This window comes from Prunus dulcis, chromosome 7 (genome assembly GCF_902201215.1).
Source record: "Prunus dulcis chromosome 7, ALMONDv2, whole genome shotgun sequence".
In the NCBI taxonomy this organism is placed as follows: domain Eukaryota; kingdom Viridiplantae; phylum Streptophyta; class Magnoliopsida; order Rosales; family Rosaceae; genus Prunus; species Prunus dulcis.
The window spans coordinates 6,686,955-6,710,964 of record NC_047656.1 but is presented as its reverse complement, the minus strand read 5'-3'; positions in this window follow the sequence as shown (position 1 = coordinate 6,710,964).

The window sequence follows — 24,010 nt, the reverse complement described above, 5'->3', positions numbered from 1 at the left end:
GGGTCTTGTATGACAAAGCCTCCAGGAATTATGATATTTATTGTTAGTGAAACAACACGCACAAGTATTTAAGTTAAGAATTATTTTTAAGTTTAATTACCACTCATTTTGGTAAATATCATATTAGGTTCTGCAAACATGACCAAAAGCTATTGATATGTCAAATTATACAATGTTTGATATTACTTAGTTGCAGAAGAAACTTCCATAGCTTCATACATACACACAATGGAGTTAATGGTGAAATTATGAATAAACATGACTAGTACTTATGGTCTCGTGCCAAAAGCATATTAGTCATAGTTTGCTTAATATGAACTCATTTTCGGATAAGAATGAGAAGTTCTTTGATGTGTAATAATTTATGATGTGAAATTTTAATTTTTTGATTGAATAGTTTTGGAGACCATGGTATTTATGTTACACTATATATTGAGCGAACTTGAAGATTTTGCTTCACGTTATCATCTTTATATTATTTATATTTGGTCTCTAAAGAACAACACTTACCACTCCAATCAAATAGCATTATTGTGATGAGATCAATTTCTTGTAGTTAGGGGGAGAACGGTTGTTCCTGAAGAACGACGTAAATTGCTATGAAATGCATTCATTATTGTTTCATCAAATTTTTGTGTCACCTAATATAAAGGTAAGGTATGAAAGAAATCGCAATCTAGAAGATTGCAAGTCAAAAGCTAGAAGCATTTAAAAACACAGCTGAAGTGACAAATCACATCAAAATGTTGATGTCCTAATTAGGCAATCTAAAGTGGTGGTATATGATTTATCTAGTTGTGTGCCTAAGTAGTCCACAATTGGCTCCGTTGAAGTTGAGACTATATTAAAAGGTCCATGCAACCCAAATAATATAATACTATATGAAATATCCATATTTCTTATATATTTAATCTCGAAAGAGATACAATATATCCATATTTCCTATATATTTAATCTCAAAAGAGATACAATCTTATATGAAGATATAAGCCCATTAGAAAATAATGAAAGCCTTTGAAGAGGCATGGGTACCCAGTGACTATGAAAATGTCTATATCTTATGCATGCATAAAGAGAAATGTGGGTTTATAAATTGATGATCATCAATGATATTGTTTATATATAGTACGTACTAAAGTTATAAAGGGCTATGATGATATTGATCATCGTTTTATTATGATTGTTGACAATGTAAAGAAAGATTGGCCAAATTAGAAGAGGTAGTCCAGTTAAATTGAATAATTTTAAAAAAGGTGGAGGAAATGGACCTAGAGTTCGAATACCAAAATATATGAAATTGTATAGGTTACAAATTGATGTTTGTGATGAAGTGAAATAAAATCACTTGATATGACAAAATGTATCCATATAAAGACATGAAATTTTTATGATATTCTCCTAGTATATTATGTAGATTCAGCCATGTTTCTTCTTACGAAGCATGTTCATTGCCTATTTATGGAGACTTGCAATTATATGAAAATCTAAAAAGATTATGAAGTTAAGCATATCGCTAGAAGCGATCTTTTGAAGAATACATAGGAATAAATTTTGAGAGATGAAAAATGTCATGCATTATATAAATTATTGAAAGAAAATCTCTAAGAAGTTAAGGAGCCTGAAGCTCAATGTTAATACTCAATTTTTGTGAAATGAAAATGATCTAATTGCCTCAAGTGAGTATATGGATTGAGTTATGAATTTGAATTCAAGTTCAGTATCGTTGCAACGTATTCAACTTTTTAAAGAAGTTATTAGAATATTTAGGTCACTTGAAGAGCCTATGACATGCTAGCATAGTATACAAAGATTTATATGAGTAACTTATTACATCATGTAATTTTATACTTTTATCCTCGTAACGGTAACATATGAGTTTGCTTATATTATTATTTGGGTTATCTATTGTAGATGTCCCTAAACTTGGCCCCCAGTTGCAATTGGTTCTGTGAACTTTTTTTTGAGGCAATTACATCCGTTAACTCGATAAATAGTTCCAATTGGGTCCTACAGTCCAAGTCTGTCAATTTGTCCGTCAAAATGAGGGGTGAAAGCGTCTTCTTGAGTTGCAGAGGTAATTGTTTAAGGGTTTTTAACTGTAGACGTCCCTAAACTTTGCTCCCAGTTGCAATTGGGTCCGTGAACTTCTTTTTGAGGCAATTACACTCGACAAGTAGTTTCAATTGAGTTCTGCTGTAACAGAATCCGTCCCTTTCTCTCTCAGCTCTCCCTCTTTGTCTCTTCGTTCTCCCGCAGCTCATTCCCCCTCCTCCTTAGCCTACCCCCTCAAAACCTAGATCCCAACCCAACTTGCAACCCACCCCCCATCTCCCAACTCGCAAAACCCAGAACCCACCCGCAACCCCATCCCCTTAAGCTCTCCTCATCCACTGTCGCCATAACAGCGGCGGCACCCTTGGAGCTAGAATTAACACCACTGCAGTAGCCAGTTACTCCACAACGTTAGTTGACGTGGCCAAATCCAACAACACCTTCGAAACCATCGCCGTCATAGTGGAGAAGATTGAGAAGTTCTTTGCAAGCCGTCGATCTTCGACTTTTGCCTCAAGCCCGTCCTTTATGGTTTCTAAGTTTTTAGCTCTTTTACTCTGTTACAGCGGGACTCAATTGGAACTACTTATAGAGTTAAAGGATGTAATTGCCTCGAAAAGAAGTTCACGGACCCAATTGTAATTGAGAGCAAAATTTAGGGACGTCTAAAGTTAAAAACCCTTAAAACAATTACCTCTGCAGCTCAAAAGGACGCTTTTACCCCTCATTTTGATGGATAAATTGACAAACTTAGACGATAGGACTCAATTGGAACTATTTATTGAGTTAATGGATGTAATTGTCTCAAAAAAAGTTCACGAACCTAATTGCAACTAGAGGCCAAGTTCAGGAACGTCTACAGTAGATAACCTTTATTATTTTGATGATGTTATAGAATATGATGTTATTTTAAGAATTGTTAATGTGAAAGGATTTTCGAAAATAGTCTAGATATTTTTGGTGTTACTCTAACCTCAACAGAGATACAAAGGAATGACACACATACATTCTTGATTGATGATATTGAATAAATTTTTATACAAAGCATTACCAAAGATTGTCGGAGGAAAATGAGATATCAATATCATTTGTATTGTATCTTCAAATAATTCAAGTTTGTCGTCATCAGGAGGAGTAATTCATCAGGGGGAGGATTCAACAATTTTCTACATATAGGACACATGCACGCTATACTCTTTTCGCTTCAACTAGGTTTTTATCCCAACAGGTTTTTTGTAATGACCCATACCCAAAATTCATATTTAATGAGTAATTTATTTTGAGGAAAGACAATTTTGCCATTGGAATAATTTATTAATGAAAAGTTGACTTTTTTACCAGAAAGGAATTTGACAATTCTACTGTTCACCCGTTTTCGTGTTTACTCCTAAGATGGAAGGGCGAAGTTCCCCACTGGCTTGGAGACCATTTGTTGGTCAACAAGTCAGCTTTCTTTGGTGTGTGAGCGTGCCACTGCTAGCAATGTAGATCCTAGCAGACTTCTTTTTAGAGTGGATAACTTGCGCCCCAAGTTACTGACTTCTAAAACAAATGATTGTGAATTTGGGTGAGGAATATCTCCCAAGTAAGTTCTTTTCTTGCCTCAGACTGGTGAGGACTTTCATAATTTATCTCAGTATCAAATGGCTGTTTTGGCCAGAAATATTTGATAGAAGTTGGACTGTTTTAGGCAGAATTGCCTTTTACAAAACAATAAATAGGTATATCGACGTTAGGAAGGTCAAAAGATGGCCGGAACTCCGTTTCTGTTTGGATGGAAGGTTCTACTTTGGGCTGGACTGGACGCGCCTGGGCCGGTCCGTACTTGCTTCGTGACTTCAGATGCTAGGCTGACCTATAAATCGATACCAAAGTTTGATTTTGGCAGAGCTTTATGTTTACTTCACGCTTCGTGAGGCCTTTGAATGGGCAGAACTGCAGCTTCTTCAGTTTGAAGGGGACAGAAGTGGCTATTCTCGAGGGTTTGATGGGCTAGAGATTGCACTACGAGCGTTGTTCTGCTTGAGCAGGACTCTTCATGGGTTCGCTGAGGTCTCCACGTTTGTGAAAACTCAAACTCTGCTTGTTTTGGCTTTTGCTGAACCAAATTTGTAACGAGAGATCTCGTTTTAGAAGACTTATTTTCTAAGTCTGAACTTTGGAATTCTGATCTAAAGCTGGTTTCTCTTGGAATCCAAGTGAGCTTTTGGTTGTTTTCTTGTTGTTGTTTTTTTTTTGATTGATGAATTGATTGTCCTCTTCTTCCTTGCCTACTTCCATTTTTTATAAGAGACCTTCTTGGGGAGGTGGTTTTAATTTTAAATAATGGGCGGCAAAAAGATCTCCTAAAATGTAAAGTAGAAAGGATTTTTATCAATCATGGCAGATAGGCTCTCAGTAGTCACCTCCTAAAGCAATCCCTTCCCTGGTTTCCTGGGTGGCAGCTTTCTAAAACGCCAATGTCTGTGTGGGCTGATTTTTATGGCGGTTTGGTTTTTTTTTCTTTTGTATTTTCTGAACAACTCCCTGTTTTTAGAAATCATGACCCGTGAATTCCTTGGAAGATGGTGTATTGCTTTGGAGCAAAATCTCTGAATACAGATGGGCTTTTGATCTTCTGTTGGCAGTGTTTCAGAGACGTCTCTTCTCATATAAAAAATTTAGTTGGAATTGCTGACTTTTCAAGGCTGAGGTAGCCACGTGGGTGTGTTTTTGATCTCTTGGGTTTGAGCCCAAATAATTTGTGGGCTGATCCTTGAAGCCTTGATGACAGCTTCCACGTTTGCTCTTTTTGGGCTGGGCAGGTAGCTTTACCATGGGCCCGTTTTTTTTTGAACTTTTTGGCGTGCTAATTTTAGGCCCAAACAATGCCCCCATTAAGTCTGAATCGTTTTGGAACGGTTTTCAGACTTAATGTTTTTGCCATGAATTTGCGCGCCAGTCTTTTCCGCTTCTTACCCCGCGTCTGTCACATCCGCCCATAATGATCTAGAGTTCGTGGGTGAAACGGCTATTTATTAGCTAGTTACTAGCTAATAATCATAAGGTGCCGTCTCATCTTCTTCTTCCCATGTTTTTTTGAGCTTTCTTTTAAAAGAAATTCAGACCCACCGCTTCTAACCCTTCCGACTAAGAACCTTTCTTCAGGACTTCCATCGTTTCCTTCGAACCTTCCTTGAATCAGAAATGTCTTCCCCAAGGTCCCGTGCTCAGTCTTCTTCAGCTCCAGTTCCTCTCGATTACATTACTGGGAGCGGGATTGATGCTCACGCGATAGAAGTCAGGAGCAAGCTTCACCCCTTTGCCCAAAAGAACCTGGACGAGAATATCCTTCATTTGTTCGAGAACACCCTAGTGTTAGGGCCTCACTGGTTTGGTCCTGTTCCAGCTGGGATGGCAGAATTGTTGAAAAAGGATGCGGAGGCTCCTTTGTGTTTTGAGAGCACTTCTGCCCTGGCTTCTTATTCTTGGGTTAGCAAGAATTTGAGCTGGTCTTTCCCGTCCAGCGAGGTGAGGAACAGTCCAGTGAAATGGGCAGACTGGATTGACAAGCTTCTCCCGAGATATGGGGGTCACTGGAGGAGAGCCGGGATTTATGACGCCATTCTCCTGTCCAAGCAGTCGATTAACAGAGATGAAAACCTGCTTGCCGCTGCTTTGTGCTTCTGGAATTCTGCCAGCAATACATTTGACTTCCGTGTGGGTCCTATGGCGCCAACCCTGCTGGATATGGCTCAGATCTTTGGATTCAGGCCCCATGGCAGGCCTGTTGATGCTGTTGGAGATTATCACAGGCGGAAAAACCAAGAGAAAGTGGTCACTCCCTTCACTATTTCCCCAGCCACGATCAACCAGAGCTGATCTTTCTCCAATTATCTGAAGAAGTTCAGTGCTGAGAAGGACAAGGATCAGCAACACATGTTGTTCCTTTTGTATTGGCTGAACCGGTTCGTTTTCCTCAATCGGTCTTCGGCAGTTCTGCTTGAGTACTGACATCTGGCAGAAGCGCTTCACAATCACACTGATGTGGGGCTTGGGCCTACAGTTCTGGCTCACCTTTTCAAGAATCTATACACTGCCACCCTGGAGAATCCATTGAACCTGTCGGCCCCTGGCGCATTCTGGATGATCCAGATTTGGCTGCAGGTCTATTTTCCAGAGCTAAGGTTCCCAGACATAGTTTTGCCTGAAGACCAAGTTCTGGCCCTTCCTCTGATATCGGCAGAAGTGCCCAAGCGTTCTCTTGAGGAGTACTTGATGCTCTTCAGGCATTGTACAAAAAGGTTGGCAGCTCAGTGGCAAGTGGTGATCAGAAGGACCTATCCTTGGTTCCAGACCGGATTTTGGTTGTTCGAGAAGGAGCCAGAAGACGAGGCTGCCAGAACAGATTTTAGGAAGAAGTTTCTGAGCATTACTCTGCCCAGAGATCTACCCCATGGTGGGGGCAAACCTCCAAATTATCATCTCGGGGCAGAAGTCTATCATCCCAACTTCTGTGCAAGGCAGCTTGGCTGTCCTCAGCTCATTCCGCTGAAATCGTATCGTAGTTGCAACCGGGCCTCCTCTTGGAGGGATGTAGATGATCTGGAGGTGCACAAGGATGCCCGGTGTGCAGTGAATAAGATTAACAATAGCACGGATGCCCTCTATCCCTCGTGGGAGCGAATTCCTGCAGTTCTGCTGATTTCGACGCCTGGTGGAAAGCCAGATTCCAAGGTCTGCCTGCTTCTGTTACTGCCCTCAAGGTGCTTTTTGATGGTTGGGAAAACTGGCTCATTTTTGCGGATGGGGACGCCAAAGCGCACATGGTCCAGACCATTAAAGACATCAATGCACAGATCATAGAAGGTAAATGTTTGATTCTGTCTGGGATTCGTTCTGTCTTGACGATCGATTTCTAATGCATGTTCTGTCTGTATTAGATCCTTCTCTGACAACCAACGTGGGTGGGCAGTCTGTTTAGGCTGGAAGAGTGATCGGTAGGTTTCCTTCTAATTTGTTTCTTTTGTCTCTTCCTGCTAGATTGGTTTTTAAACTCTAACTTCTTGGTGTAGTTTCTTCTGTGATTGAGGCCGGGGACTTGGAGCTTCCTTCTGCAGATGAAGAAGATGAAGTCCAGGTAGAGCAAACTCCTGCCGAGGCCGCTCTTTCTGGCAGAAGAAAAAGAAAGGGGCCTGCTTCCTCCCCGGACAAAACCATGCGGCCTGGCATTTTGGGTGAGCTCGTGATGTTTCAGCTATTCCTTTTAGATTTATTCTGACTTGCCTTCTTTTCCCTAATCTTTGCTTTTTGTTCTGTCCAGCTGGAAGTCCTTCCCCTCCTCCCACTAAGTTGAAAAAACTTAAAAAGAGGAGTGAAGTGGAATATGTTGCCACAGAAGAAACCGCAGCAGCCCCTGTCACTACTTCTGGGACGGATGAAGAGCTGCGAGAGGCTTTTGAGGAGGTGGAGCAGGAAAAAGAACTGGAAGAGCTGGAGGGAGTGCCTCAAGAAGAAACGGCAATGGCGGAAGGAGAGGTGAGTTTTATTTCTGTGATTCGTATCAGTTCCCCTTTTGCTTTATTCCTTCTGTTCTGACCCCTTTTTTTTTTTAGGATGAAAATCCCTAATGAGGTAATCGCAGAGAGTATTGCCTTGGCGCAGAAGCAATAAGGGGGTCCGAGTGCTGAGCTGACTAGTTCAGAACTGGCTCTTTTTGAGGATGCCGAGGCAGAGCACTCTACTGCCGTTCCAGAGGCTGAGGATCAGGTGGAGCGGTCTGTATCAGATCCTGTGGATCAGGCAGAACTATCCGCTGTAGTCCCGGAGGCTGAGGTGGGAACAACTGCCGCTGCTCCTGTGGTTGTGGTAATTTTCCTCCTCAACTGTCCATGTTTTCCTGCAGTTCTGTTTTATTCTCCCTTTTTAACTGTTGTAGTCTTTCCAGGTAGAAGTGCCTAAAGCTGCTGGCGCCCTGGCAGTGATGACCAGCCTCCGGAAGCCCCTTGTTCTGGCTGTAAGCTTTATAATTTTTTAGGTCCCTTGTTTTTTTATTTTCTACCCGGTCTTAACTTATGCTTTCTTCTGTAGATGCCTATTCACTCCCTTCCAGGATCGTCTACCACGACCTCTTTTGCTGATCCAGAATTGGAAGAGTTTGAAGCCATGGATCTGGATGCTCAATTGGATAGGTTGGAGAAACTCAGCTCTCCTCCAAGCAGGGCAAAATCTAGAGTAGTGGAGGAGGCCATGGAGAGGTTGAAAATCTGGCAGTTCACTGAGCTGGAGTTTGATCAAGATAAGGGAGCTCTGGATCAGCTGATGAAGGACTTGGACCTGCTACACAGACAGAACATGGCTCCGAAGCCTATTCTTGAGATGGGCCTAAGCTTGGCCAGAGATGTGCTTAATTTGCATGATCGTTATGAGGATCTTAGGCCCACCTTCAAGACCTCTGAGTTCTGCAAGGCCACACATGAAGCCAATCTGGCTGATTTTGCTAGGCAGAAAGCAGAACTGGACCAGATGGTGACTGGATACAAGGAAGCCAGGGCTACTGCGGACAAGTTGGAGAAGCAAATTGAAGAGCTCCAAAAACAACTGGCAAAGTGTAGGGAGGTGCAGAACAAGCTGGGGGCTGGACTGAGTTCTAAGACCAAGGCCACCTTCCTTGTGCAAAGCATGGTTGCAGCTTCCAGGCCAGCTTTGGAAATTGCAGAGGCCTCGATTCACCAAGGGGTGCTGCTCCAGAAAGAACTTTCTGTCAAGAAGGCGAACCTGCAGGAAACCCTCAGGAAATTAGGGTTTTAGTTTTTTCCAATTTTCGTTTCTTTATTTGTTTGGGAAACTTTGCCGTGAGGGTGGCTATTTTTAAATAAGCTTATTTTGTTGCCTTTTAAATAGTATTTTACTACTTTTTATTTACCCTTGATGCAATAAACAAACATAGTATTGAAAGTAAAAACAAAACAACTTTAAAGCAAAAATGGATTCATATAAACAGAAAAGGTCAGCCTTGTTCTTTTTCTATCCCGGGGTCTGTCTGTACAGCCTGCGAATCCCACATGGTTGGGTAGAATTTCTTTAACCATTTGCCATTGATTGGGGCAGTGTGAATAACTCCATCTCGGTCCTGCAACCTGTATGCCCCCATTCCGAGGATCTGGTTAATTACAAAAGGGCCTTCCCACGTAGGTGACCATTTCCCATATCCAGCTATGTGTGCTCCAAGGGGCAGAATTGCCTTCCAGACTATTTCTCCCTCTTCAAAACTCGTCTCTGACTCTTTTGTTGTATGCCCTTGACACAGCCTGTTTTCCTGCTAAGAGTTTGTTGAGGGTGTCAATCCTACTTGCATCCAATTCTTCCAATTCAAGTAACATGGCTTGAGAGTAGTCTTCTCCTGTGAGACCGTGCTGGTGAGCAATTCTAAGAGACTGGACTGCTATCTCCATGGGAAGAATTGCATCATGGCCGTAGGTCAGAGCATAGGGGGTCATGCCAGTCGCTTCTCTTTTTGAAGTTCTGTATGCCCACAAAGTCTCTGATAACTTTTCATGCCACTGCTTTGGATTCTTCTCCAGCATTTTTCTGATGATATTGATAATCACCTTGTTACTTGATTCTGCCTGTCCATTAGCTTGAGCATAATAAGGGGTAGATTGAAGTAGTTTGAACTTGAATGTTTCTGCCATATCTAGCATATCCCTAGATATGAAAGAAGAACCCCTATCAGTTGTGATTGATTCTGGAATGCCGAATCTTTGTATGATCTGTTCTTCTATAAAGGTGATGATCTCTTGAGAAGTTGTGGTTTTGATTGGCTTGGCCTCTACCCATTTGGTGAAATAGTCTGTGGCAACAATAATAAAACAATGCTGCTGGCTGCTGGCTGGATAGATTTTGCCAATGAGATCCATTGCCCATCCCCTAAAAGGCCATGGTTTTACCACTGGATTCATGGGAACAGAAGGAGCTTGCTGGATTGGGCCGTGCCTTTGACAAGCTTCACATCCCTTGGAATAGTTGATGCAATCCTTCAACATGGTTGGCCAGAAGTAGCCATACCTTCTAATTAACCCGCACATCTTTCTTCCCCCTTGGTGAGCCCCACAGATCCCCTCATGGGTTTCTCCCATGACTTTCATATATTCTGTCTTTCCAAGGCACCTTAATAGCACCTCATCCTTACTTTTTTGGACCAAATCTTCATTCCACATGAGGTAGTTTGTAGCCATGATTCTGACTCTTTTCTCAGAGGGCAGAGTGGGATATTGTAAGTAAGTCATGATAGGCTCCCTCCAATCGTCTTTAGTGATTAAGGCAGAATTGACTTCTATCTCCATTCCTCTAGTCAAAACAGATGGTAGACTTTTCCTTCCTATCTTGATGATCCTCTGGACGCAGTCTCCGGGCATTTGTATGCCTGATGCTACCTGAGCCAGTTCATTGGCTGCGAAGTTTTCTTCCCTTGGGATGTATTCCCAAGTAGCTTCTCTAAATTCTGTCAACAGATTTCTAGCTGCTACTAGATATACAGCCAGGGAAGGATTTAGACATTTGTATTCTCCAGCAATCTGTTTTAGGACAAGCATGGAATCTCCCAAGATCTCCACGGATTGGATTCCTAATTCTACCAACATCTCAAGCCCTATAATCAAAGCTTCATACTCGGCCCTGTTGTTGGTGCACTGGAAATCTAACTGGAAGGAATAGCAATGTCTGATCCCCAATGGTTCCTCTAGAACAACCCCAGCTCCTGAAGCCTTATCTGTCTTTGATCCATCAAAATATAGTTTCCAAGGTGTAAGATGAATCGAATAGATTGGATTGTTAAGGCAAACATGAGCCCTAGTTAGTAGATTTGCATTTGCTATGTCCAAAGAGTCCATGTTTTCAATTTCCTCTCCTGGGTGATCTGCTAGGAAGTCTGCCACAGCTTGCCCTTTGACAGCTTTCTGGGGGACATACCTGAGGGGGAATTCTGTCAAAGCCAAAGTCCATTTCCCAATTCTGCCCCTCAGCATTGGTCTTGTCAGCATATATTTGATTAAATCTGTCTTGGCGATGATGTAGATAGTGTGTGGCAGCATGTAGTGTCTGAGTTTTACAGCAGTGAAATACAAGGCCAGGCAAAGCCTTTCTATCGCGGAATACCTTCTTTCCACTTCTGTTAATGTTCTGCTTAGATAGTAGACTGCTTGCTCCTTTCCTTCTTTGTTATCTTGGACTAGCAGACTTCCAATGGACACTTCTGATGCAGATACATAGAGCTTGAGTGGTCTGCCTCTCTTTGGTGGGGACAGAACTGGTGGATTTGAGAGGTAGTCTTTTATTTCTTGGAAAGCCTGCTGGTGCTGTTCTTCCCACTTGAATGTTTGTTCCTGCTTTTAGTCTTAACAGGGAAGAAAAGGCTGAATCTTTCCTGCGGAATTAGATATGAATCTCCTTAGAAAATTGATTTTTCCTAGGAGACTCTGAAGTTCCTTTTTGTTCCGAGGTGGTAGGGCTTCCATGATGGACTTTGCTTTATTCTTGTCAACTTCTATGCCTCTCTGGTGAACCAAGAATCCTAAGAAATTTCCTGCCTGGACTCCAAAAACACATTTTTTGGGGTTCATTTTTAGCTTGTGCTGCCTCATTCTTAGGAATGCCTTCCTTAGACTTGATATGTGGTCTCCTTCCTCAGGAGACTTAATCACCACATCATCTATGTATACTTCTAAAGAATGTCCTATCATATCATGAAAAATGGAATTCATTGCCCTTTGATAGGTAGCACCCGCGTTTCTTAAACCGAAAGGCATTACAGTATATTCGAAAGCACCTATATGCCCTGGACACATGAAGGCTGTCTTGTGGATGTCTTGTTCTGCCATCATGATCTGGTTATAACCTGCATTGCCATCCATGAAAGATAGCATCTGGTTATGAGCAGCTCCGTCTATTAGCATGTCTGCCATTGGCATAGGATATTCGTCTTTGGGAGATGCTTCATTCAGATTTCTGTAATCCACACAGATTCTAACTGCCCCTGTTTTTCTTTTGAGAACAGGTACAATATTTGCTAACCAATCGGCATAGATGGCTGGCCTGATGAATCCTGCCTTGAGCAGCCTTTCTATCTCTTCTTTGACCTTTAGTTCTGTGTCCATAGACATTCTTCTTCTGGCCTGTTTAACTGGAAGGTAGCCATCTTTGATTGGCAGTTTGTGCTCTACTAACTGCCTGTCTAGTCCTGGCATCTCGTGATAATGCCAGGCAAAACAATCTCTGAACTCCTGCAAAAGTGCCATGAGTTCAGACTTGAGTGGTTCTTTTAAAAGTGTGCTGATGAAAGTAGGCCTTGGATCTTCTTCTGTCCCTAAGTTTATTTCTTGTAGAGGATCCTCCACTTCTGGCAGGGAGTCATCCAATGCTGCGGGTGCAAAATCTAATACTTCCTCCTGTAAAACTTCCTCTTCTTGTTCCTTTGCACTTTCGTGCGTGAATTCTGCCATAATGGTGGCTGGATTCTGTATGAAAAACTTCCTTTCTTCCCAGTATATCAACAATCTTTTTGTGATGGATCGGATTGTTGCAGCTCGATCCTTGTCCAGTTGATTGGGACTAATCATCAGAGTTTTTAGCGTAGAAAGGTCTATTCTAGTCCTCCATAGAATTGGCTAGACCTTCTTCAATGAGCCTTTGGGCCGTGACACCATGGGGGCGGCCGTTCTGGTTGACTCCAAAGAAAGTAAAAGGACAGAGGTCGTCATGATAATACCTTGCTTCAAGACACATGGCAGAGGGTAGGAATGGCCGTGGATCGGCCTCTACAATCTCCATTTGGCCTTCATCATTCCATAGTGCTAGCTGCTGGTGGAGGGTGGAAGGAACACAAAAGCTCTGGTGAATCCAATCCCTGCCAAGTAGTGCATTGTAAGTGGTGGAAGTGGTATCTATCACAAAGAATGCTATTTTCAATTCCTTGCTTCCAACTATGACATCTACATCTAAGATGCCATGAATTTTTGTAATGCCCCCAGCAAAGTTGGTGACGGTCAAACGTGTTGGAATCAAATCCTTCTCTGTTCTGCCCATCTTGCTCAGCATTCTGTGGGGTAATAGATTAATGGCTGCACCTCCATCTATCATGATTTTGGAAATAGGGATGCCTCCGAGGTTAGCTGTTATAAACAAAGGCCTGAGGTGGTTTGCCATTTCTCTGGTTGGTTTGGGGAAACAAAACTGCTCCGCAGCTGGATTTTTGGCAGTTCCGCCTGTTCTGGCGTTGTCTGCCTGTTGCTCTGGCATCTCCTTTGTTTCCGCCAGTCTGCACTCAAAGCTTTCCTGAGAGAAAACATCTCCTTCCAAGGTGCTTTCTTGTCCCTCGGCGGCCCTGAATTTTTCTGGTAGGATGAACACCATGTTAACTCCCAAGTCATTCTGTAATAAGTCCTCTAACTCTGCGCCAAAAGCTTGTGTTTCTGCATCCAATTCTTCCTCAAACTCCATCAGTTCTTCCCCGTATTCTTCCGTCCAATCATCTTGTTCTTCAGTTCCGAGGGGTTCATTCTGTCCTTCTGCAAATGTTCCGTAGTCCAATTGTTCCTCTTCATATTCCTCCGTAGGGTCGTCCTTCCCTTGCTGCGGGGTAGGCTCGGATTCCCCTTGTGCCTGCAAGATGTTGGGTTGACTGCCAGACGACGAGGCTGGATGGACAGGAGATCTGCCGAAGATTCTGTTCCCAGTAGTTTTCTTGAGTGACAAGCTTTCTGTTCTGTCTGGGGAAATGCTTCAGGATTCTTTTCTTTCCTGGGAGAATTGGTCTCTGCATGTATCTGCGTAGTGTTCTGGCTCTTAAGATACGTGCAGTATTGCCTCTGGATTCTTCTTCTCTGAGTTCTGGTTAACTCCAGAGTTGGTCTACCACTCTTCCCTACGGAATACCATCCGCCTTCTACGATCGTTGCCAAGGTTTCTTTATTTCCGGGTGTCTTGATTGATATTTCCTTCCTGGGCTGTTCTGTTCTCCTTTCGCTGGACTGTGCAGGCCTAAAACAGTTCTTCTGTCTTGTTTTGTCTTGGGATGAGGTTCCAATTCTATCGAAGACGCTAGGTGTGGGCTGATTCTTCCTGTCTAGAACCACTTCTAGCTCTGTTTCACATTTGCACCTACTACAGAGGACTACCCCAGCTGATATGGTGGCTCTTGGTTTCTGGCTGGTTTCCCTTATGATCCTTCTGCCTCTGCTGCAAGTAGTATCTGTTATTGGCTGAGTTTCTCTCTGTTCTGGCCAACTCAAGTTGACCATATTGACTTGTGGTTGAGGGAAAGGATCTGTCGTGACCGATGGAGGTTTTTCTGCCAGTTTCAACCTTCCTGCCGTTATTCCTTCTTGTATCACGTCCCTGAAAACGACACAACTATTGGTGGAATGGTTCCAAGAGTTGTGCCACCTGCAGTACTGTCTGCCCTTGAGTTCTTCCGGCTTGGGTATTTTGTGGGGCGTTTCTATTGCCTTCTGCAGCAGCATTTCATCGAACAAAGCATCAACCTTGGTTAAATCAAAAGAGTAAACCTTGTTCTGCATTGGCTTGTTGGGAACGAATCCTCCTGTGAACGGTGGGGGCTTTTGGTCTTTAGGTGGCTTTGTAAGGGCTTTGCAACTAATGGGATGTTTGAGTTTCGCCATTTCTGCCACTGAAACCTCTTTCTCTTCTGACTCTTCTGAATCTTCCTGTGACTCTACCCCAATCAGGTGGACCGAGGAAGAAGGGGTTTTGTAATAAGTACCTTTAGAGGAGTTCCTTCTCTGCTGTTCTTCCCTGAGTAATTCCTCATATTTGGATGCCTTATCAGCCAGTTCTGCCAGGTCCCCAAACAATATTCCATCGAACCTCTTCCTGAGAGAGATTTTAAGGGCGGCTTGGGCCATTTGGATGAAATGTCTCTCCTCCATGGGGATTCGGCACTTCATTTTGAGCTTCCTGAACCTGGTTATGAAGTCTTGGGCCGGTTCATCCTCGCTTTGTTTGAGGGAAGCTAGGTCACTAATGGTGACCTCTGGCTGGATCCTGTAATAATAGTCATGGAAGACGTTTTCCATCTGTTCCCAAGTTTGCACCGAATTAGCTGGCAGGCTGGTATACCAGGTGAAAGCCTGTCCAGAGAGAGAATTGCCGAAAAGTCTTAATTTCAACAGAGGGTTGTTCTCAATAGCTATGCATTGGACGGAGAACCTGCCTATATGTTCAACTGAGGAAGCATGAGGATCCTCCCCGTTGAACAAGGTGAAGTTTGGTACTTTGAAACCTGGAGGCAAAGGTATTTGATCGATGTAGGCTGGATATGGTTTTTTGTAAGTAGGCCTTTCTCCTCTTCTAGCCTCGGGTTCCATGATTTCCCTGATCATTCTTTGCAATGCCCCTATGTCATTCAAAGCATTGATGGGGGGAAGATTTTGTCCCTGTTCTGGCTGTATGTAATCGATCCCGGGCTCTATTCTGTATGGTCTGAGTGGAGGTTCCTCTCTGTGCCCTTCCTGTTCTTCGATGTCTAGGTGATTCCTCCAGTTTGCCCCCAGTCTATTCCTGTCATGATTTGCAAAGAGGTTGTTTCCCCCTCTGCCTCTTCTCCCTCTTGCGGGTGGAGGGAATGGATTAGGGTCCATCCTTCTGGGTCTATATGGCAATACAGCTGGTGGTTCTGGCTGAAATGCCAAAGGTTGATCATGCTGGGCCACCAAGGGTGGAATGGGCTGAGGTTCTGGCTGGTTCTGCTGAACCAGTGCAAGGTCATCTGGTCGGGCTGGGACCTCGTGCTCTTGATTAGGAGGGACTCCTTCCCTTGGGCCAGCCTGGATTTCCCTATGATCTGGCAATCCAGCAACCTGTGCAACTAAAGGATTTTCCTGGTATGGCCATGCCAGTCCTGGCGGAGGACCATTAGGGAGATCTAACTGCTGAACTACAGCATCAGGGTTTGGGATTCTAGCCATGGCGATTTCTCGATCTTTCCGGAACTGCCTGTTAACCTGCCACTGCATCATTGCTGTCATATTATTGAGAGTGTCTTGGTTCCTTTGGACCGTGACTTCTTGTCGTGGTATTGACTCCTGTATCTGATTCATCCTCCTGGAGTTAGTTCCAGAACGTCTACTTCCTGTGCTGCCGCGAGCTGACTGTCTAGCATCGCTTTCTTCTGACTCGGGACCTTCCCTACGAGCCATCTGGTTTGTCTCCATATCTAGTGTGAATTCTGGCTAGAGCTTCCTGTATTTGTAAACCTGTGAACGGCTCTGTCAGAGTATGTATACTGAGAAGTCCCACTGGGCGTGCCAAATTGTTCACCCGTTTTAAGTTTAGTCCTGTGATGGAAGGGCGAAGTTCCCCACTGGCTTGGAGACCATGTACTAGTCAACAAGTCAGCTTTCTTTGGTGTACGAGCGTGTCACTGCTAGCGACGTAAATCCTAGCAGACTTCTTTTAGAATAGATAACTTGCGCCCCAAGTTACTGACTTCTAAAATCAAACGATTGTGAATTTGGGTGAGGAATATCTCCCAAGTAAGTTCTTTTCTTGCCTCAGACTGACGAGGACTTTCACAATTTATCTCAGTATCAAATGGCTGTTCTGGCCAGAAGTGTTTAATAGAAGTGACTGTTTCAGGCAGAACTGCCTTTTACAAAAACAATAACGATTCATATTGACTCTAGGGAGGTTAAAAAAATGACTGGAACTCCGTTTCTGCTTGGATGGAAGGTTCCAACTTGGGCTGGACTGGATACTTCTGGATCTGCCCGTACTATTTGTGACTTCAAATGCTAGGCTGGCCTATAAATCGATACCAAAGTTAGATTCTGGCAGAGCTTTATCTTCGCTTCACGCTCCGTGAGGCTTTCTGAGTGGGCAGAACTGCGGCTTTCTCAGTTTGAAAGGGGCAGAATTGGCTATTCTTGATGGTCTGGTAAGCTAGGGATTGCACCACGAGAGTTGCTCGGTTTTGGGCAGGACTCTTCACGAATTTGGCTGAGGTCTCCACGTCTGTGAAAGACTTAAAACTCTGCTTTGTCTTGGCTTTTTGCTGAACCAAATTTGTAACGAGAAATCTCGTTTTGGAAGACTTATTTTCTAAGTCTGAACTTAGGAATTTTGATCTAAGGCTAGCTTTTCTTGGGATTCAAGTGAGCTTCTTGGTTTTTTCTTGTTGTTGTTTTTTTTGATTGATGAATTTTTTTTTTGTGTCCTTCTCTTTCTTGCCTGCTTTTGTTTTTATAAGAGATCCTTTTTTTTGGAAGTGGTTTTAGATTTTAATAATGGGCGGCAAAAAGATCTCCCAAAACGTAAGGCAGGAAAGATTTTTATCAATTATGGCAGATAGGCTCCCAGTAGTCACTTCCTATAGCAATCCCTTCCCTGGTTTCCTAGGCGGCTGCTTTTGTTTCAACCAACGCCACCGTTTGTTGGGTTTTTCATGGCGGTTTGTTTTTCTTCTTGTATTTCTTTGAATAATTCCCTGTTTCCCGCTCTAACTGAGAAAGCGTGAGCTGTGAATCCTTTGGAAGATGGTGTGTTGCTTTGGAGCAAAATCTCTGAATATAGATGGGCTCTTTGATCTTCTGTTTTGGCAGTTTTCCAGAGACGTCCCTTCCCATATAAAGAACTCTAGTTGAAAATGCTGACTTTCTCAAAGTTGAGGTAGCCACGTGGTAGTATCTTTCAGTCTCTTGGGTTTGAGTCCAAACAATTTTGTGGGCTGATCCTTTTAAAGCCCGGATGACAGCTTCTTTCTTTTGGGCTTTCTTGGGCTGGGGACTTTTGTTTTCGATAAAAAGGCGTAAAGCCCAAGCCGTCTGGATCCTAATTTTGTTGTCCCCAAACTTTTGGGCCGAGTGGGAAATTTCATTATGGGCTTGTCTTTTTTTGATTTTGGCACGCCAATTTTAGGCCCAAACAGAAGAACAATTAGAATATGAATCAACAAGTAGTGAATTACACTGCAATGATTGGAATATTCCCAAAGTCCCTAGTAAAGAAATTTATAAGCAAAAATGGTCAATGAATGCTTTCAAGACAACTAAGCATGTTAAAATAGTAGAACAGGTCTATGCCTTAGGAAAAGAACATGAATCATGCCAATTACTAAATCTTGAGTCAATTAAGAAGCATAGAAAAGAAGGTAATAATTTTTTGCATATAGGATTAGTTCAGGTTGCAGTTAAACCCTTAACTAAGCTAGGATTAAAAGCAACAAGTCTTTTAAGTTTAAGAGATGCTAGATTTAACGATTTCCAAGATGGAGTCTTAGGAATCATAGAGTCAAGCTTATGCCATGGTCCAGTTCATTTTGATTGCTATCCATATTTTACAGTCAGTTTAAGTGATCCCCATATATTAAAAGTTTTAACTTTAAATATTAAAATGCATGGTTATAATATTTTACCAGGTAGTCAACCTTTAGCTTTAATTTATAGAATTTATTACAAAGTGATAGGTACAAATATGAATTTCCAAGACCTTAGCAAAAACCCAAAGAATCAAACACTTTTAATTTAAAGTCATATGTCAAATGCGAATGTTACAGTACCTCAAATGATTAGATGGTCTAATGTTAAATTACCCCAGGATTGGTATTTAACAACTGAATGTCCGCCAAAGCCGATTCAACGTAGTCTAAACGATCTAAATTATATCCAGCCCTATTTAGATGGAACGGTTAAAATTAGTTTTGATAGGCCAGTTCAATCAACAGTCCAATTAGAACAATTGCCAACCCCTGGTCAGTCTTTTAAAATTCCTGCTAGACATTCATCCGCAGAGTCATCCTCAATTACAGAACGTTATTTAGAAGCCGATAGAGACCTAATTGATTTTAAAATTAATAAATTAAGAAAGCAAAAACAGGTAGTTCAACCAAGTTACGGAAAAGTCCCAACTGAGCCCGTTTTACCAGTATAGCCTAAGTCACCTACACGAACAGATTTTGAAGGTTCCACCTTTGAAGCCTGTGATGCCCAGTTAAGAACTCTTAATAAAATTTTTGAAATTCATTGGTCAAAATTAGATGCCCATTTCCAAGCCCTAGAAAATGAATCTAGAAAAGCCAATTATCATGCTTCTTTCCCCAAAGTTCAAAGAAAAGAAATTTTCAATGAATGGAAAGAATACTTAAAAAAGGCTAAGTTAGAATCACCTTATCTCAATTACGTAGAAATTAAATACATGAGTCAAAAGTTAGTTACGTTAACTCAGAAAAAATGGGAAAAAGCCGACAATACCAAAGTCATCAGTACACACCCTCCAGTCGAGTCAATAATAATCAATCATAAAAATGCCAAAATCATAGCTAGCCCTTATAAAGTTGCTGAGTCAAAAGATGATTTAGATAAAAGAGTCATGGAACAAAATAATTACACCAACACGAGTCTAATAGTCATAGGTAAACAATTAGATAAAATTGAAACTAAAATTGACAAGTTAACCCCCAGTGAAATTACTTTAAAGCCAAAGAAAGAAAAACCTTTAGCTAAGTTCAATGAGTTAAAACCCGAGTCTTCCCTTAAGGTAAATTCAACAATGAAAAAGATTGAAGAAATGTTTCAGGAATTAACCCCAGTTAAACCTAAGCCAAACAAAGACAAAGGGAAAGAAGAAGAAGAAACTTCAGTTAAAGTTTTACAGTGTGAAGTCAATTCTGATAGTGAGTCAGCCATGTGATTAGATTCAAGCCTTAGTCAAGAGTCAGAAACTAGTAATATTTCTAATATTGAACGAGCCTTTAACAATTTACAAGTTAAACAGGATTCCCAGTGTCTTAAAGTTAGTCGTTTGACAGGTAAAATTAATCCCACAAGTCTCACCAAAAATTGGTACCCTAAGCCTACAGCTCCAAATGTCCAATATGAAGAAAGAACCCAGGGTCAGTGTTCTGTATCTTCTCATAAGCTATATGAGTGGAATATCAATGGCTTGTCCAAAAGAATCATCTATCTCCTTTACTTGACTGACCCATTTTCTCCGATCAAAAACTAGCGTAGTGCTCAAGATAATGACCTGAAAACTGGGCAGATTTTTGAAGCCGTTTTCGGAGATTCCGACGGTTGTTTTCTTCGATCTAAGTACACATCTTCATCCCCTCCACTGGCTCTAGCTATCTATGCTGATACCTTGAATCAATTTTGAGGTTTTACCGATCATTCAATATACCCACTTTGGCCGACGGTTTCGGTTTCAATTTGGCTACCTATGTCTAGTTTTTGGCCGTGGTCCAAGAACAAAAGTCGATCCCCTAGTTAGCATGAATCTATTGGCATAGGTTTTGGCTAGTGGTTTGGATATTTTCTGTGGCAGAAAAATCTCTCAAGACACCCACCTTTGCCAGCGATGGGTGTCGGGCGTGGGCCATTGTGTGGCAGCCTATTGAGCTAGTTATCGTTTGACTGTCGAAAGGATATTACACTTATTATGCGATACCCGGTTTCTATAGGTTTGGACCATTCGATCAGTCCCAATTTCAAAAATTTTGTTCCTTGTACATCTAGGATTGTGTAGGAACTGGTTGATCAAGAATTAGAGTCCCGGATACACCGAATTAATGATTCTAGGGTTAAGTAAATCGATCACTGTATGATCATGCGATCTATAGTGATCCGACCGCTTGATTGAGACCAAGCTCTCAGAACTTGTTAATTAGACCTTGTTGGACTTATAGGAATGTTTGAATCGAAAATCGGAGGTTATGGGCCCCGTAGACCAAATAGGTCAAATTCCACGATAGGGGCCAAACCGATCGTTGGATCGTGATGAGACTTCTTCGATGAATTCAACTTATGGTTATAGAACAATAGGAATTATCATATAACAAATTGAGGATGTGGGCCCTACGAGCCCAGTTGACTTAGATAGTGGTCTATGTCAACTCGGTTGAGGCTATTTAGTAGTTGTGATTGTAATTGGAGTTTGTTTTAAAATGGTATTATCTTATGAGAGTTTCATTGAATGCTTATGAATTACAATACAATCGCTTTTACCTTCCAAGCATGTTATATTATGTTTAATTGTGTGGAGTTGGGAATGGCTTGGATAACTGGGTTTTAGAATGAATAATAAATTAATTAAATGCCTGATTATATGTCTATATTTAAAGATATACTCAGTGGCTTGAAATCGATGAATTATGAATACTAGTTTTCTCAATAGTATGTTGTATGTATTTGAATGTAGTTTGAGAATAGTTTTGAGAGATTTTGCATGGTCAAATTTAAATTAAGGAATGTTGGGATTGATCTTGTTTTAAAAGAGGGATTTTTGGTTATTTATTTAGGAACTGATTTTTGGAAAGTTGGGAAAGGATTTGGAAAATGGATTTATAAAAGTGGATTTGTAGAAAAAGAGGAATTTTATGATAAGTTTCAGAAAATGATTTTCAAAACCCAGCGTAGGAGTACCCCCCTCTCCTGGCAGTTGCCTTCGGAATAGTCTAGTCATTTATGACAACACCTCACGAGTCTCGAGGACGCCTGAACTGTGTGGTGTTAGGATTTGCATTCAGGTTGATTATATCTTCCTATGTCTTGCGAGGGGAATTGATGGATATGCGTTTCAGGATGATCACTCGATTTTGCGAGGATATGTGTTCTCGGGTTGACTAGGTGTCCCCTGAGTTCAGCGAAGATATGCGTTCTCGGGCTGACCACGTGTCCCCCGAGTTCTACGATGATGTAACATATATGGTACTTGTTTTGACAGAATATTATTGGAATTGACGGATTATGATTGGGCGTACGCCTAGGTGGAGAGTATTTGAGTTTTAAGATGTTTTAAACTGAAAATGATGATTTTATCTTGGTACTTATTGGTTAAGGTTTTAATACATATTTTCAGATTTATGAGACAATGATTGAGAGTTTTCTAAGTTTTAAGGATTTTATACAATTCACAACTACTTTCTTAAGAGATGAGTTTGTTTCAGCGAATTGATTAGAGTTTGAAGCTTTTGGTTTTAGGAAAGTGTGAAGGAATATTTAGTTCATGTGCTTACATACGGGTTGAACTTTGTTTCTTATATAAAGAATTACGTGTGGCTTGATCCCTCAGTAAGGGTAGTTAGGCAACCTAGGTTAACCTATGTGCAGCAACAAGTTTATGATTGGTTTGTTATGATCAATTTTGTAAAGTTGAATTTGTTGAACGGTTGGGAAATTATTTGAGTTTGCTGTGCATGTACTTCTGGGTTTTTAGTCTTTTTCAAGGGAGACCTTTTAGTTTTCCGGTAGAAGCCATACCTTGAAGCAGTTTTTGGATTAGGGTAAGAATGGTATTTTGGTTATTTGTGCCCAATACCTGTCAGGTGTTGGACACGTACGGGTTCGACACGGATTTCAAAGTGGGATTTGGGTCGGGTTCTATGAAAAACGATATTAAAACTCACTAGAATCATTTTATGGCTTCGTTAGAACCATATTAAGGCTCACCACAACGATATTAAAGCTCACTAGAACCATTTTGTGACTTACTAGAACCATATTATGGATTACCAGAACAATAACATGGCTTATCAAATTTATATTATGAATTATCTAAACCATATGAGGTGTACTAGAACCATACTAAGGCTTACTAGAATCATATAAAAGCTAACCAAAAACATATTAACACACACCAAAACCATATTATGGCTTACTAGAATCATATTATGACTAACTAGAACCATATTAAGGCTTACAAGAACCATACTGAGGTTTAGTAGAATCGGACTAAGGCTTATCAGAACTGTACTAAGCTCTCCACAACCATATTAGGGCTCATCATGACCATTGTTGAGGCCCAAAAAATCCAAAGCTGGGCCCAAATATATTTCTAGCCCAGTACGACACCTAACTTGGGAAGAAACCCAACTTGGGTAGGCAAGAGTTCGTCATATACAACACCTAATTTACTCTTAATTATGAATTATGATTTAACCCTTCAGTATCTATTATAGTCTTACTAATTTGACTTGGTCAATTGCTCCGGTCAAATATGTTGACTCTAACTTGATCGTTGACTTTCACCTTTGACTTTTGACTCCTAGTTTCTTTTCTCTTCATTTGTTTCTCTAATCTCAGTTCTCGATGTGCGATCCATGGTTCCTATTAGCAAGATAGTGGGAGGGCTCCACTTCTATGAGTTGACTTGTTAATTAAATCTCACCATTTAATTCTTCATATTGGTGAAAGTCAATTGAGTTTAATCCTTTCAGGACTTCCACAAACCATGGTTGAAGCCTAGCAGCGTGTCATGGTTATCCAAGCTAAATAGGGTGTAGGGCATAATGTATTTAAATTGGAATGGCCATGCAATTCAATCATATTATGACTAACTAGAACCATATTAAGGCTTACAAGAACCATACTAAGGTCTAGTAGAATCGGACTAAGGCTCACCACAACCATAATAGGGCTTATCATGACCATTGTTAAGGCCCAAAAAATCCAAGGCTGGGCCCAAATATATTTCTTGCCCAGTACGACACCTTACTTGGGTACGCAAGAGTTCGTCATGTGCGCTTGCACGTGTATAATACTACATTAAACGTAAAAGTGCTAAAATCTTTATACGGGTAATAACTTTGGAAAAGTAAAAAAATCAAAAAGGGACCATAGATTCTCGAGTAATGGCATAATAGTAATGGATAGGGTACTCGTCCTTGGGGGTTGCAAGATTTATATTTCTATAATCCGTGCAAACCATTTGAGCTCCAGTAGTTTTCAACACTGGCACAATGTTGGCCAGCCACTCAACGTATCGAGCGGTATGGATAAAGCCGGCTTTGAGAATATGTTAAATTTATTATTTGACTTTTAGTTATACCTCGACAGAAAATCGCAGGTGATGGTTGTTGGTAAGGTTTGAACCTGTCTTTGATTTTCAATTTGTGTTCTACTAAACCTCTAAGTAATCCAAGCATCTCATGAAAGTCCTAAGCAAAACAATCTTTATATTCACAGAGGAGGCC